Source organism: Pelophylax lessonae (assembly GCF_965119305.1).
Source record: "Pelophylax lessonae genome assembly, chromosome: 3".
NCBI lineage: Eukaryota > Metazoa > Chordata > Amphibia > Anura > Ranidae > Pelophylax > Pelophylax lessonae.
Window position 1 is genome coordinate 224,519,230 of NC_138770.1, and position 12,554 is coordinate 224,531,783.

Consider the following 12,554-nt stretch of genomic DNA (forward strand, 5'->3'; position numbering starts at 1 on the left):
AGCTTTCTTTTGGTGGTATTTGATCACCTGTGCGATTTTTTGATCACGCGCTATAAACAAAAAAAGAGCGTAAATTTTGCAAAAATAGCAATATTTTTCCCTTTTTTTTATATGAAATTCCCCCAAAAAAAAATGTAAAAATCAAAATTTTTTAATATTTTCGGCCAATTTGTTTTATGCTACCTATGTTTGGTAAAAAAAATCGCAAAAAGCGTATTTTGATTGGTTTGCGCAAAAGTTATTGCGTTTACTAACAAAGGGAAAGATTTTTGTCATTTTTGTTGTTTTTTTTTTTAACGCGTAATGGCGGCGATCTGCGATTTTTTTTGCGGTACTGCGACATTGCGGCGGACAGATCGGACCCTTGACTGACATTTTTGACACTTTTGGGGTTACCAGTGACATTTCTACAGTAATCAGTGCTATACATATGCACTGTTATTGTAAAAATGCACTGGTAGTGAAGGGGTTAACTTTATTTGAGCGGGAGGGGCTGTGTGTGTCCCTAGGGGCGTGATTCTAACTGTGATTGGCTGTGGCTTCAACTGTATGCAGAGTGATCAATGGATCTACATAGTAGATCCATGTGATCAGCTCTCATACAGAGAGGAGAATGACAGGCAGCTTGTTTACACAGGCTGCCTGACTATCTCCCTCTCCCCCGCCGATCGCAGAGTGGCCGGCGGCGATCGGGTCCGCCGGTCACGCGCGCGGGGGGGTCCGTGACCACGCGGGAGCGGGAGCGCGCCTCCGGCGGCGCGCGCTCGCTCCCTAAACCCTCACAGGCGAGCGACGTAGACCTACGTCACTTTGCCTGTGAGGGGCTGACCGCCGCCGTAGATAGTCGTGCGGCGGTCGGCAAGTGGTTAAGGATGATCTGGGCTCAAAGGAAGTGGGTTGAATGCGGTTGGCCTTCACACTGACAGCACCTATTGGCAAAAAAAAGTACAGAGGGGAACATTTTTTTGAATAAGGCTTATTTTAACAAAAAAAAAGAAATGTTATTTGTTTTCTTTTTATAGGCTATCTCTTCTTTTGGTATTTTCTGCTGAAGTTCTGCTATTACTACAAATCTGACTACTGTATTTTCTGGCGTATAAGACTACTTTTGAACCTCAAAAAAATCCCCCAAAAATGGGAGGTCGTCTTATACGCCGAGTATAATCTCTAAGTATAAGTATTACCGGTAGATCATGTAATATGGTGGTCGTCTTATACGCCCAGTCGTCTTATACGCTGGAAAATACGGTAAATCTGAGCCAGAGTCTCATCAAAGTTATCAAGAGATAGAAGATATTGACAAGTGAGTTAACTTTCTAGCATTTACTAAAATGGAAATATCTCTTTTGGGTAAACTGAGCTTTTAATATCACTAAATGAAACCTAACGCAGAATGAAAATGCTGAAATATCATGTAATGTTCACAATAACTTGATGTCTTATAGCCTACACGGAGCAGAAAGTTATACATCACATTTTATATCTGTAGTATTTTTTATGAACTCTAAATTGTATATCTGGGAGTTTTCACTTGTGAGGCTGAAATACACAGCCAGCTGCTCTCTCCTTGTAGCCTTTCCAAAGCATCAAAAAACAAGGATTTACATTTTCCTGCTGGGGCTCCCTGGGTTTACCTGGCTGCATGTTCACAGACTGCAATATAAATAACAAGCTCCCTGTTTCCTTATAACCCTCTTGCTTTCAGTCGCCCTCATTGACAAAAAAAAAAAGTCACTATGTTCAAAAGATTAAACAGAATTGCACGAACAGTTTTTGCTGAAAAGAGGAAATAATTGATCCCCTGCTGGTTCCCCATTGCTTTCTGAACAAGGTGTTGTTACATTTCAGTCAAGGATTTGCAATTTTCATTGCTGATCTATGGGAAATATACGGGGCCACAAGTTTAATTCATTGTTATGAATGGAGCACCCCTCCTGCTTTGGGTAGAGGAGCAGAATCACCTCCAGCAGGGAGAAGGCTACCATTTACCTCAGTGTGGATCCACAGCCAAAATGGAGAGTGTCACATGACAAGGAAGGATGACAGTCACTTTAGGCTTTTTTAAGTTTTATTGCTCCAGCTTCACAGGAAGAGTGGGTTAGAGTTAGGTCTTCATTAGCAACAAGGGTTTCCAAACTTCATCAGTCCTCTGAGGGTGGATACCGATCCCCCTCCAGAAGACAATCATCCAACAAGCTCTTCCACCTTGGAAAGCACACTCACCTCCACCAGGCAGGGTAGCTTAAAAAATCCTGTGCTAGGCCCCATGGGACTCAGCATTAACACAGGTCAATTTGGTTGGTGGCAGACTGGTTGGTAAGGAGAGCTTGGTATCTTTTTGTTTCTTGTCTTGTCCCATGGGACTCAGGCCTACACAGCACAAATACTTTGCACACATACTCCCCAGACCCAAGCCCGAGGGAAAGAAAACTCATTAGGCCACTCCCCAAGCTTTTATACACAAAAGATTGGTGCACCGCTCAAGCTTGTTTAACCACTTGCCGACCGCCGCCCGACTATATACGGCGGCGATCAGCCCCTCCCAGGCAAAGTGACGTACCGGTACGTCACTAGCCTGGGAGCGAATAGGGGGCGAGCGCGCGCCGCCGGAGGCGCGTTCCCGCCCCCGCTCGTACCAGACGAAGCCGGCGCTTGTGATATCGGGTCCGCCGGTCACTCGCGATCGTTCGGTAGAGAGGGAGAAAGGCAGGCGGCTAATGTAAACAAAGCCGCCTGTCACTCTCCCCTGTGTAAAAGCACAGATCACTCGGTCCTGCTATGTAGGACAGTTGATCTGTGCTTTTACATCATAAGCTACATCCAATGACAGTTAGAAGCACGCCCCTAGGGACACACTTAACCCCTCCCTCTCCAATAAAGTTAACCCCTTCCCTCCCAGTGTCATTTTACAGTAACAGTGCATATGTATAGCACTGATTACTGTAGTAATGTCACTGGTACCCCCAAAAGTGTCAAAAATGTCAGTCAAGGGTCCGATCTGTCCGCCGCAATGTCGCAGTACCGCAAAAAAAATCGCAGATCGCCGCCATTGCGCGTTAAAAAAAAAAACAACAAAAATGACAAAAATCTTTCCCTTAGTTAGTAAACGCAATAACTTTTGCGCAAACCAATCAAAATACGCTTATTGTGATTTTTTTTACCAAACATAGGTAGCAGAAAACAAATTGGCCAAGAATTTAAAAAAATTTTGATTTTTACATTTTTTGGGGGGGAATTTCATATAAAAAAATGTCAACTACATCCGGTCCGGAATAAACTGAGACGCCATTACTGCAGCATGAGTCTAAGATCAGGAACAAAGTACAAGGCTGATGTCACGCCACCGCCGACACAGCAAGGCAGGGAGAACATTCCCGGCGCCCAGCAAGACGATGCACAATCGCATGCATCCAGATCTTCACGGGCTAGCAAGATGTCCTCAGCAAGTTCCTCAGCGGATAGAGCTCGTGCCAAGGCAGAAGCTGCCCGTGTCCAGCTACAGTACGCAGAAAAAGAAGCCAAGATGATGCAGGAGTTAGCAGCAAAGAAAGCCAAGATGATGCAGGAGTTAGCAGCAAAGAAAGCTGTCATGGCACAAGAAGATGCAGAATTAGAATCAAAATTGCTCATCCTGCAGCGACAAGCTGCAGTTGCAGTTGCTCAAGCAGAGGCCGATGCCTACATGGGAACAAGTCGATCAGGAAGTGAAAAATCATATAAAGGCGCAGAGGTTCCAGAAAAACCTCTATTCTCTGCAGATCGTACAAGTGAGTACATCCAGAACCTTACTGATGCGCATACAAAGGAACAGTCTCTTAAACCTGAAGCAAAGGAAGTCAGGCCGAGATCAACAGACCCCCTGAGCAGGCCCAATCAACCACATGAGGTCAACGGCTGCCAGCAAATCAAGAATGAAGCACCAGAAACCCCTAAGAACAAAAAACAAGTGTTCCCATCGCCTCAACCTATAGATTACATGCGCGAACAACAATGTGCAGTGGACGTCACCAAATATCTCACCTGCAAAGAAATGGTTAGCTCAGGCTTTCTCCAATTCGATGACTGTCCTGAAAACTATTGGGCATGGAAATCTTCTTTTCTGAATGCCACTGAAGGTCTGAACTTATCACCAGCAGAAATGCTTAATTTAATGATAAAATGGCTTGGTACCGAGTCAGTAGAGCATGCGAAGAGGATGAGAAGAGCAAACCTGTTCAATCCTAAAGCAGGACTCAACATGACCTGGAAAAGACTAGAAGAAACGTATGGATCCCCAGAGGTAATAGAAGGAGCACTGTTGAGAAAACTTGAAGTCTTTCCCAAAGTGGGCTACAGAGACAACGTGCGGCTACAAGAACTAAGTGATCTTCTACTAGAGATAGAGTATGCCAAAGAGGATGGCTACTTACCAGGACTTTCATATCTAGATACAGCTAGAGGCACTAATCCCATAGTAGAGAAACTGCCCTCAAATCTGCAAGACAAGTGGATGTCTGTGGGAGGTAAATTCAAAGAAGATTATGGAGACGCTTTTCCCCCTTTCTCTGTGTTTTCTAGGTTTGTCCGACAGCAAGCGAAAATCCGAAGTGATCCCAGTTTCGCCTTCACCACCAGCGGCAATCAATCGCACAGACCTGAGAGACCTCACAGACCTCACGGTAGGACCTCTGTATCCACACACAAAACAGCTGTACCTTCAGAAGTCACAGACTACCAAAGCACCCACAAGGTACACACCATAGAAAACCCTGATAGACATTGCCCAATACACAAAAAACCACATCCACTAAAGAAATGCAAAGGCTTTAGAAGCAAACCCATTGCAGAGCGAATGTCCTTCCTTAAACAAAACGGCATCTGTTTCAAGTGCTGCGGATCTACCTGTCACATTGCCAAAGACTGCAAAATACCAGTAGAATGTACAGAATGTGGCAGTGAGAGACATATTGCAGCTTTACACCCTGGCCCTGCTCCTGCTTCACTAGAGACTGTAGAACCCAGGAAAGATCAGGGCAGGGAGCAACAAGAGACCCCACTCTCCTCAGTAATGTCTAATTGCACTGAAGTATGTGGACAAGGCAAGAGTGCACGATCATGCTCAAAAATCTGTTTAGTGACCGTGTATCCCACTGGCAAGAGAGAAAGAGCAGTGAAAATGTATGCAGTGCTAGATGAACAGAGCAACAGATCCCTTGCAAAGTCAGATTTCTTTGATATCTTTAACCTCAAGGCAAGTGCAGTTCCATACACTCTAAGGACATGTGCGGGGACAATTGAAACCACAGGGAGAAGAGCTACTGACTTTACCATTGAATCCTTCAATAAGAAAGTGCAGTTCCCGCTTCCTACCCTAATAGAGTGTGGCATGATACCTGACGACAAAACTGAGATTCCCTCTCCAGAAGTAGCCCATCACCACCCTCACCTCCGCTCAATTGCTCACCTTATCCCAGCTGTTGAGCCAGATGTTTCTATCCTTCTACTTCTTGGGAGAGACATCCTTCAGGTACACAAGGTGCGCCAGCAAATAAATGGACCTTATAATGCCCCCTATGCACAGAGACTGGACCTGGGGTGGGTCATTGTAGGAGAAGTTTGCCTGGGGACAGTGCACCAGCCTGACAACATTAGCACTCTGAAGACGTCTGTGTTAACAAATGGACGCACATCCCTTCTCAGTCCCTGTCACAACAGCTTCGTTGTCAAGGAAAGCTTTGGCAGGTCAACACAACACTGTGACTCTTTTACACTATATGGTAAAGAAGAAGTCAATTCCAACATTGAAACAGACAATCTAGGGATTACAGTGTTCCAGAAAACTAAAGATGATGACAAACAGGCCCTCTCTATAGAGGATCAGACCTTCTTGCAGATTATGGATAGAGAGGCTTACCAAGATGACAATCACAGTTGGGTGGCCCCTCTCCCCTTTCGCACACCCAGACGTGTTTTGCCTAGTAACAGGGAACAAGCCATGAAGCGTTTGCATTCACTTAGAAAAACACTGCAGAGAAAGCCAGAGGTGAAAAAAGATTTAATTGAATTCATTAAAGGGATGCTAGACAACGATCACGCTGAAGTCGCAGAACCACTTGAGACAGACAGGGAACACTGGTATCTACCGATGTTTGGTGTCTACCATCCACACAAACCTAACCAAATCAGAATAGTTTTTGATTCCAGTGCAGAGTATAAAGGAGTCTCTTTAAATGACGTACTTTTGAGTGGCCCTGACCTAAACAATACTTTGCTAGGTGTCCTCATGCGCTTCAGAAAAGAGCCTGTTGCTTTCACAGCAGATGTGCAACAAATGTTTTATTGTTTTCTTGTCAGAGAAGACCACAGAGACTTTCTACGTTTTCTCTGGTACAAAGACAATGATATAGACAAAGAAATTGTCGAGTACAGAATGAAAGTGCACGTATTTGGCAATAGCCCATCTCCTTCTGTCGCTATATACTGCATGCAAAAAGCTGCCCAAAAAGATGCAGAGCGCTATGGACAAGAAGCCAAACACTTTGTATTGAGACATTTCTATGTAGATGATGGACTCGCTTCTGCTAGCACACCTGAAGATGCAATTTCCATCCTCAGTAAAGCAAAGCAAATGCTGGCAGAATCCAACCTGTGTCTTCATAAAATTGCTTCCAACAGCCAAGAAGTAATGGAAGCCTTCCCTGTAGCAGACAGAGCTAAGGACCTAAAAGATCTTTGCCTGGGTACAGACACTCTTCCCCTGCAGAAAAGCCTAGGCCTAAGTTGGGATCTAGAATCAGATAGTTTTGTTTTCAGAGTTTCCTCAGAGGAAAAGCCTTTTACACGTAGAGGCATTCTATCTACTGTAAATAGCCTCTATGATCCCCTAGGGTTTGTATCACCTGTGACAATAAGAGGTAAGGTCCTAGTTCGGGAACTGTCATCTGGGAAAAGTGAATGGGATGCATTGCTTCCACAGGAGAGACTAAGTGAGTGGGTTCAATGGACAGAATCCTTGCAAACGTTAGAGCACCTAAAGATAGCCAGATGCTATGTGCCTGTATCTCTATCATCAGCTTGCAGGAAGGAACTGTGTATCTTTTCAGACGCATCCACCACAGCTATAGGTGCAGTAGCTTACTTGAAAGTAGTTGATGCAGAAAATGTGTGTCATGTTGGATTTGTCATAGGAAAGTCTAAATTAAGCCCTAAACCAGCCCACACTATTCCTCGTTTAGAGTTGTGTGCTGCTGTACTTGCAGTCGAAATGTCTGAGCTAATCAAAGATGAACTAGACACTGACTTTGATGCTGTGAAATTCTTCACTGATAGCAAGACTGTCCTAGGGTACATTTGCAACACCACTAGGAGGTTCTATCTGTACTTGAGGAGATTCTTCTCAATTCGTGGCCCAGCAAAACTGTTCAGTTCTGACAAAGGAACAAACTTTGTAGGAGCCTGCAAAGAACTTAACATTTGTGACAGTGAATCACAATTGCAAGACTTTCTCCAAGACAGAGGATGTACATGGGTCTTTAATCCTCCACACTCCTCACACATGGGTGGTGTCTGGGAGAGACTTATAGGTATTGCCAGGCGAATCTTGGACGCTATGTTGCTACAAACCAAACCTGCTAACTTGACCCATGAGACTTTAAGCACCTTTATGGCAGAAGTGACAGCTATTATGAATGCCAGGCCTATAGTTCCTGTGTCCTCGGACCCAGATACACCTATGGTCCTTACCCCAGCAATGTTGTGGACTCAAAAGGTGAACTCTTTGTCTGCTCCATCTGGAACCATAAGTACAACCCAAGTCCATGCGAAACAATGGAAGCAAGTACAATGCTTGGCAGACACCTTTTGGAAAAGATGGAAGAGAGAGTATCTGTCAAACCTGCAACGCCGTAGGAAATGGACTAAGGATCGCCCAAATCTAGAAAGTGGGTGATGTTGTTCTGTTGAAGGACAGCCAAGAGAGCAGAAACGAGTGGCCCGTAGGACTTATTGTCAATGTTCTACCTAGCAGGGATGGCAAGGTTAGAAAGGTTGAGGTCAAGATTGTAAAAAATGAGACTGCCAGAATTTATCTCAGGCCTATAACTGACATTATAGTTTTGATCTCAGACTAAGTAGGATTCCATTTACCTGTTTATGTTTTTTCTGCATAGCAGTAATTGTTTGGGTAGTGACATAATAAATTATGCCAGACAGGGAGTGTTCTGCCCATATTGGTCAGTGCTGTTGCAGATTATACTGCAATGTTGTTGATGTTGCTGCCATCTAGTGGTCAGAGTTAGTTATTTGCCAGAGCTTATAGTAAGTAATGTTTTCCCTCATAGGAAGAGGCTGTAACCTTTAACCTGGAAGTGTATTTGCTAGAGATTGACAGGAAAAGGTATTCCCCTCAGAGGGAAGGGCAGTAACCTTTAACCTGGAACTGTATTTCCTCCATTTCATAACTATTCCTGACAGCATTCAGAAGAGCTCTTATCTATTCCAGGACTAATGAGAGAATTGTCTGTAAGTACATCCACTGATGGAGTGAGGCTGCTGTATAATGTTTAATGTACTGACACATATGTTTTGTTTATGCTTATGTTGTAGTTTTACAAAGTTATTCAGAAAAAATAATACATACAGATATGATGTCTCCCGTTTCTTGACTTCTGAATTATTGTTAAGCTGTCTGACTAGTGTTATACAACAGTTCAATAACGCGAAGCAGAACATAGATACTCTAGAGAGAGTTCAGAGAAGAGCTACTAAACTAGTACATGGATTGCAGGAAAAAACTTACCAGGAAAGGTTAAAGGACCTTAACATGTATAGCTTGGAAGAAAGAAGAGACAGAGGGGATATGATAGAAACTTTTAAATACATAAAGGGAATCAACTTGGTAAAGGAGGAGAGCATATTTAAAAGAAGAAAAACTACCACAAGAGGACACAGTTTTAAATTAGAGGGGCAAAGGTTTAAAAGTAATATGAGGAAGTATTACTTTACTGAGAGAGTAGTGGATGCATGGAATAACCTTCCTGCAGAAGTGGTAGCTGCAAATACAGTGAAGGAGTTTAAGCATGCATGGGATAGGCATAAGGCTATCCTTCATATAAGATAGGGCCAGGGACTATTCATAGGATTCAGATATATTGGGCAGACTAGATGGGCCAAATGGTTCTTATCTGCAGACACATTCTATGTTTCTATGTTTCTATGAAAGGTTAATTTACTAGACACCCCCAGGTTATCCTAATGCATTCTATGCATTAACCAGTTCCGGACCGCCCACCGCATTTATACTGCGGCAGGGCAGCCCGGCTGCACAAAATCATGTACATGTACGTGATTTTGTGCACACGATCTAGGGGGCGCACACGTGCCACCAGAGCACCGCTTCCGCTGCGATTGGACACATCGGTAGCCAATCAGCGGATCCGGTGGCCAATCGTTCGGAGGAATGGCAGAACGGCAGTCTGCCTATGTAAACAAGGCAGACCGCTGTTCTGTCAGGGAGTAAAAGAGCTAAGCCTGAAACACAGCTCTCTCTTTTTGTCCAGTGCATCTACTCCCTCTACAGTTAGAAAGCACTCCCTAGGAGCACACTTAACCCCTTGATTGCCCCTGGTGTTAACCCCTTCCCTGCCATTGTAATTTATACAGTAACAGTGCATTTTTTTAAGACTGATCACTGTATCGGTGTCACTGATCCCAAAAAAGTGTCACTTTCTGTCAGATTTGTCCACCACAATGTCGCAATCCTGCTAAAAATCGCTGATCACCGCCATTACTAGCAAAAACAATAAAAAAAATAAAATGTTAATAGATCTATCATATCATTTATAGATGCTATAACTTTTGTGCAAACCAATCAATATATACTTATTAGGATTTTTTTTACCAAAAAAATTTAGCAGAATACATATTGGCCTAAACTGATAAAGAAATTAGATTTTTTACTTTTTTTTCTATTGGATATGTTTTTTTTTACACCAGAATGTAAAAAATATTGTTTTTTTTTGTTTTTTTTTTCAAAATTGTGGTTCCTTTTTTGTTTATAGTGCAAAATATAAAAACAGCAGAGGTGATCAAAAGAAAGCTCTATTTGTGGGAAAAAAAGACACCAATTTTATTTGGGTAGAGCGTTGCACGTCCGCGCAATTGTCAGTTAAAGCAACGCAGTGCTGTATAGCAAAAAATGGCCTGGTCAAGAAGGGGGTAAAACCTTCCGGAGCTGAAGGGGTTAAGATAAGAAAAACCTTCTGCGTGCAGCAGACCCCCCTCCAATACCCACCTGAGCCCATCTTTCTCCAATCCAGCAATGTTGCAGGAGTTTTTCAGCTACCCGGGACTCCCCTCCTCCATTGGCTGAGACAGCAGTGCGGTGCAATTGGCTCCCACTGCTGTCAATCAAAGTCAGTCAGCCAATCAAGAGAGAGAGGGACAGGCCTGGGTCATGGTTCCGTGTCTGAATGGACACAGGGCGTTGTGACTTGGTTCGGGTGCCCCAATTGCAAGCTGCTTGCTGTGGGGGCACTCAACAGGAGGGAGGGGCCAGGAGCTCAGAAGAGGGACCCGAGAAGAGGAGGATCTGAGCTACTCTGTGCAAAACCAACTGCACAGATGAGGTAAGTATAACATGTTTGTTTGTTTTTTTTTTTTTTTTAAAGAATTTAAAATCACTTTAATATCTAAACTTTGGCTGTCTTACATGGATTCATTAACACAGTTTATTGTGATGAAACAATCAATAAACAATTGACCCTTAACATAAAGTTTTCAATTAGGAGCAGCAGTGCGCTTCCTCACTTAAGAGAGTCCCTAGACACACTTTTTTCTTCTAGCCTGCCAGGATTTTGATTTCAGCAGAGTCATATTGAGCCCACCGATGCTTACACTAATGGTGTCATCAGGGAGTAGGGCCCAGAAACAAGAAGAACTGCCTAACAATAGCTTGCACTTCCACCAGTATGACAGCTGCCTTGCAGCCACACAGCCCTGAAGAATAGATGAAGACTTGGTCCTAGGCAGAACAACACCTGCAGAATAGTTATTGTAAGGTTTAAATAATACCCAACTGACTTGTCTCTACTGTTTGATACATAAGATTACAGAGGCTAGATCCACTTTAGCCCCTTACCACTGGTGGGAGTTGGCCCTTTAGGTAAGCCGTGATGCCCTTGGAGTCAGGCTGCACATGCTCAGTTGTGTATTGCTAAAGAGTTTTTTTGTTTTTTTCTTGGGAGAGTGCAAGTGATCAGTACAGGGCCAATCAGCACTGTCCAGACAGAGGGTCAGGGGTCCTGGATCCGGATAGGACAGCTCAGTTCAGTATGAAAACTCCTCCTAAAAGCTTTACTAGGAACTGATAGAAGTCACAAGACTGCTAAATACTGCTGATGAGAAAAGCTTTTTAGCAGTTTATATTTACTAAAAGAATTGCACTTCCATGTTCTGTGTACTGTTGGAGACCAGATATAGTCCTGGGTTTAGTAATACTTTAACCTTTCATAGAGCTACCAAGGGAGGATCAAAGAGGATACTCTTAGTGAAAGATCTGGGGACTTTTGGATGTCTACACAAGGGAACATACATAAAATATTGTGACGGTGTTCACCGTCACTGGAATTTAAGGACAGATGGGTGATGGTTTGGATTGCTTCATATTTGTCAGCAATGTCTCCATGTAGAAATATTGAGATTTGTTCCCATTTGCCATGAGGTCTGTGATTGCTGAGTGCTGTGTGTGTTACATATCTTTCAGTGTCAGAGAGGCTTTCCTTTTGTTTGTGTATTGGGAGGGAATGTGGATTGCCCTGTCTCCATTGTTGAGTGCTGATGACCTCCCATTGTTCTGTGTCTGGCTATTGTGTACATTGATTGCCCCCTGGGGGCTTCTGTCTCATTACACATAACAGTCCTTCTAATCAAGCTATCGGACCAATCCCTGCTGACTCATTTTCAAGTCCTCATTTGCATGGCTAAGGAGAACCTAAAGGAGAACTGCATGTACTTTGCAATTGACCAATGGGAAAGCGGTTGTTGGGGGCGGGATGTTCCAAATTCTGTATAAAAGTATGTTGTGTACTTACAATAAATCTCTGCCTGTTTGAACTTACATACAGCCTGCCTGGTGTTTGTTCTTATGGATTCCGAACGGCACATAGCTGTAGTTCGGATCCCGGAACCTTGGATGAGCGAACCAGACGTTGCGATCTGCAAGCTGACTCACTAGTAGCAGAGTGTCAGGAGAGCGGAAGCGAGCGAGCAAGGGTCTCGTTACAAATATATTAAATGCACATATAATCTTATGTGAAGATTATTGTTGAAATAAATTGTCTAGTGACATGATTTCTTTAGGGGAAAATGTTAAAATAAATGTGTGAAATTCAGTTTGTACTAATAAACCTGACTAATGTATATCTGATTCCCAGGAACACCCCTGCTAAAGGTGGACTAATTAGCAGCCATTCAGTGTGACAGACACAGACTGCAATATGATTATGTTTCTACAGGCTTGCTGCACAGCAGGTACAAAGTTATAAAACAGGCCTTTTAATCTCGGCAGTCTGGCATAT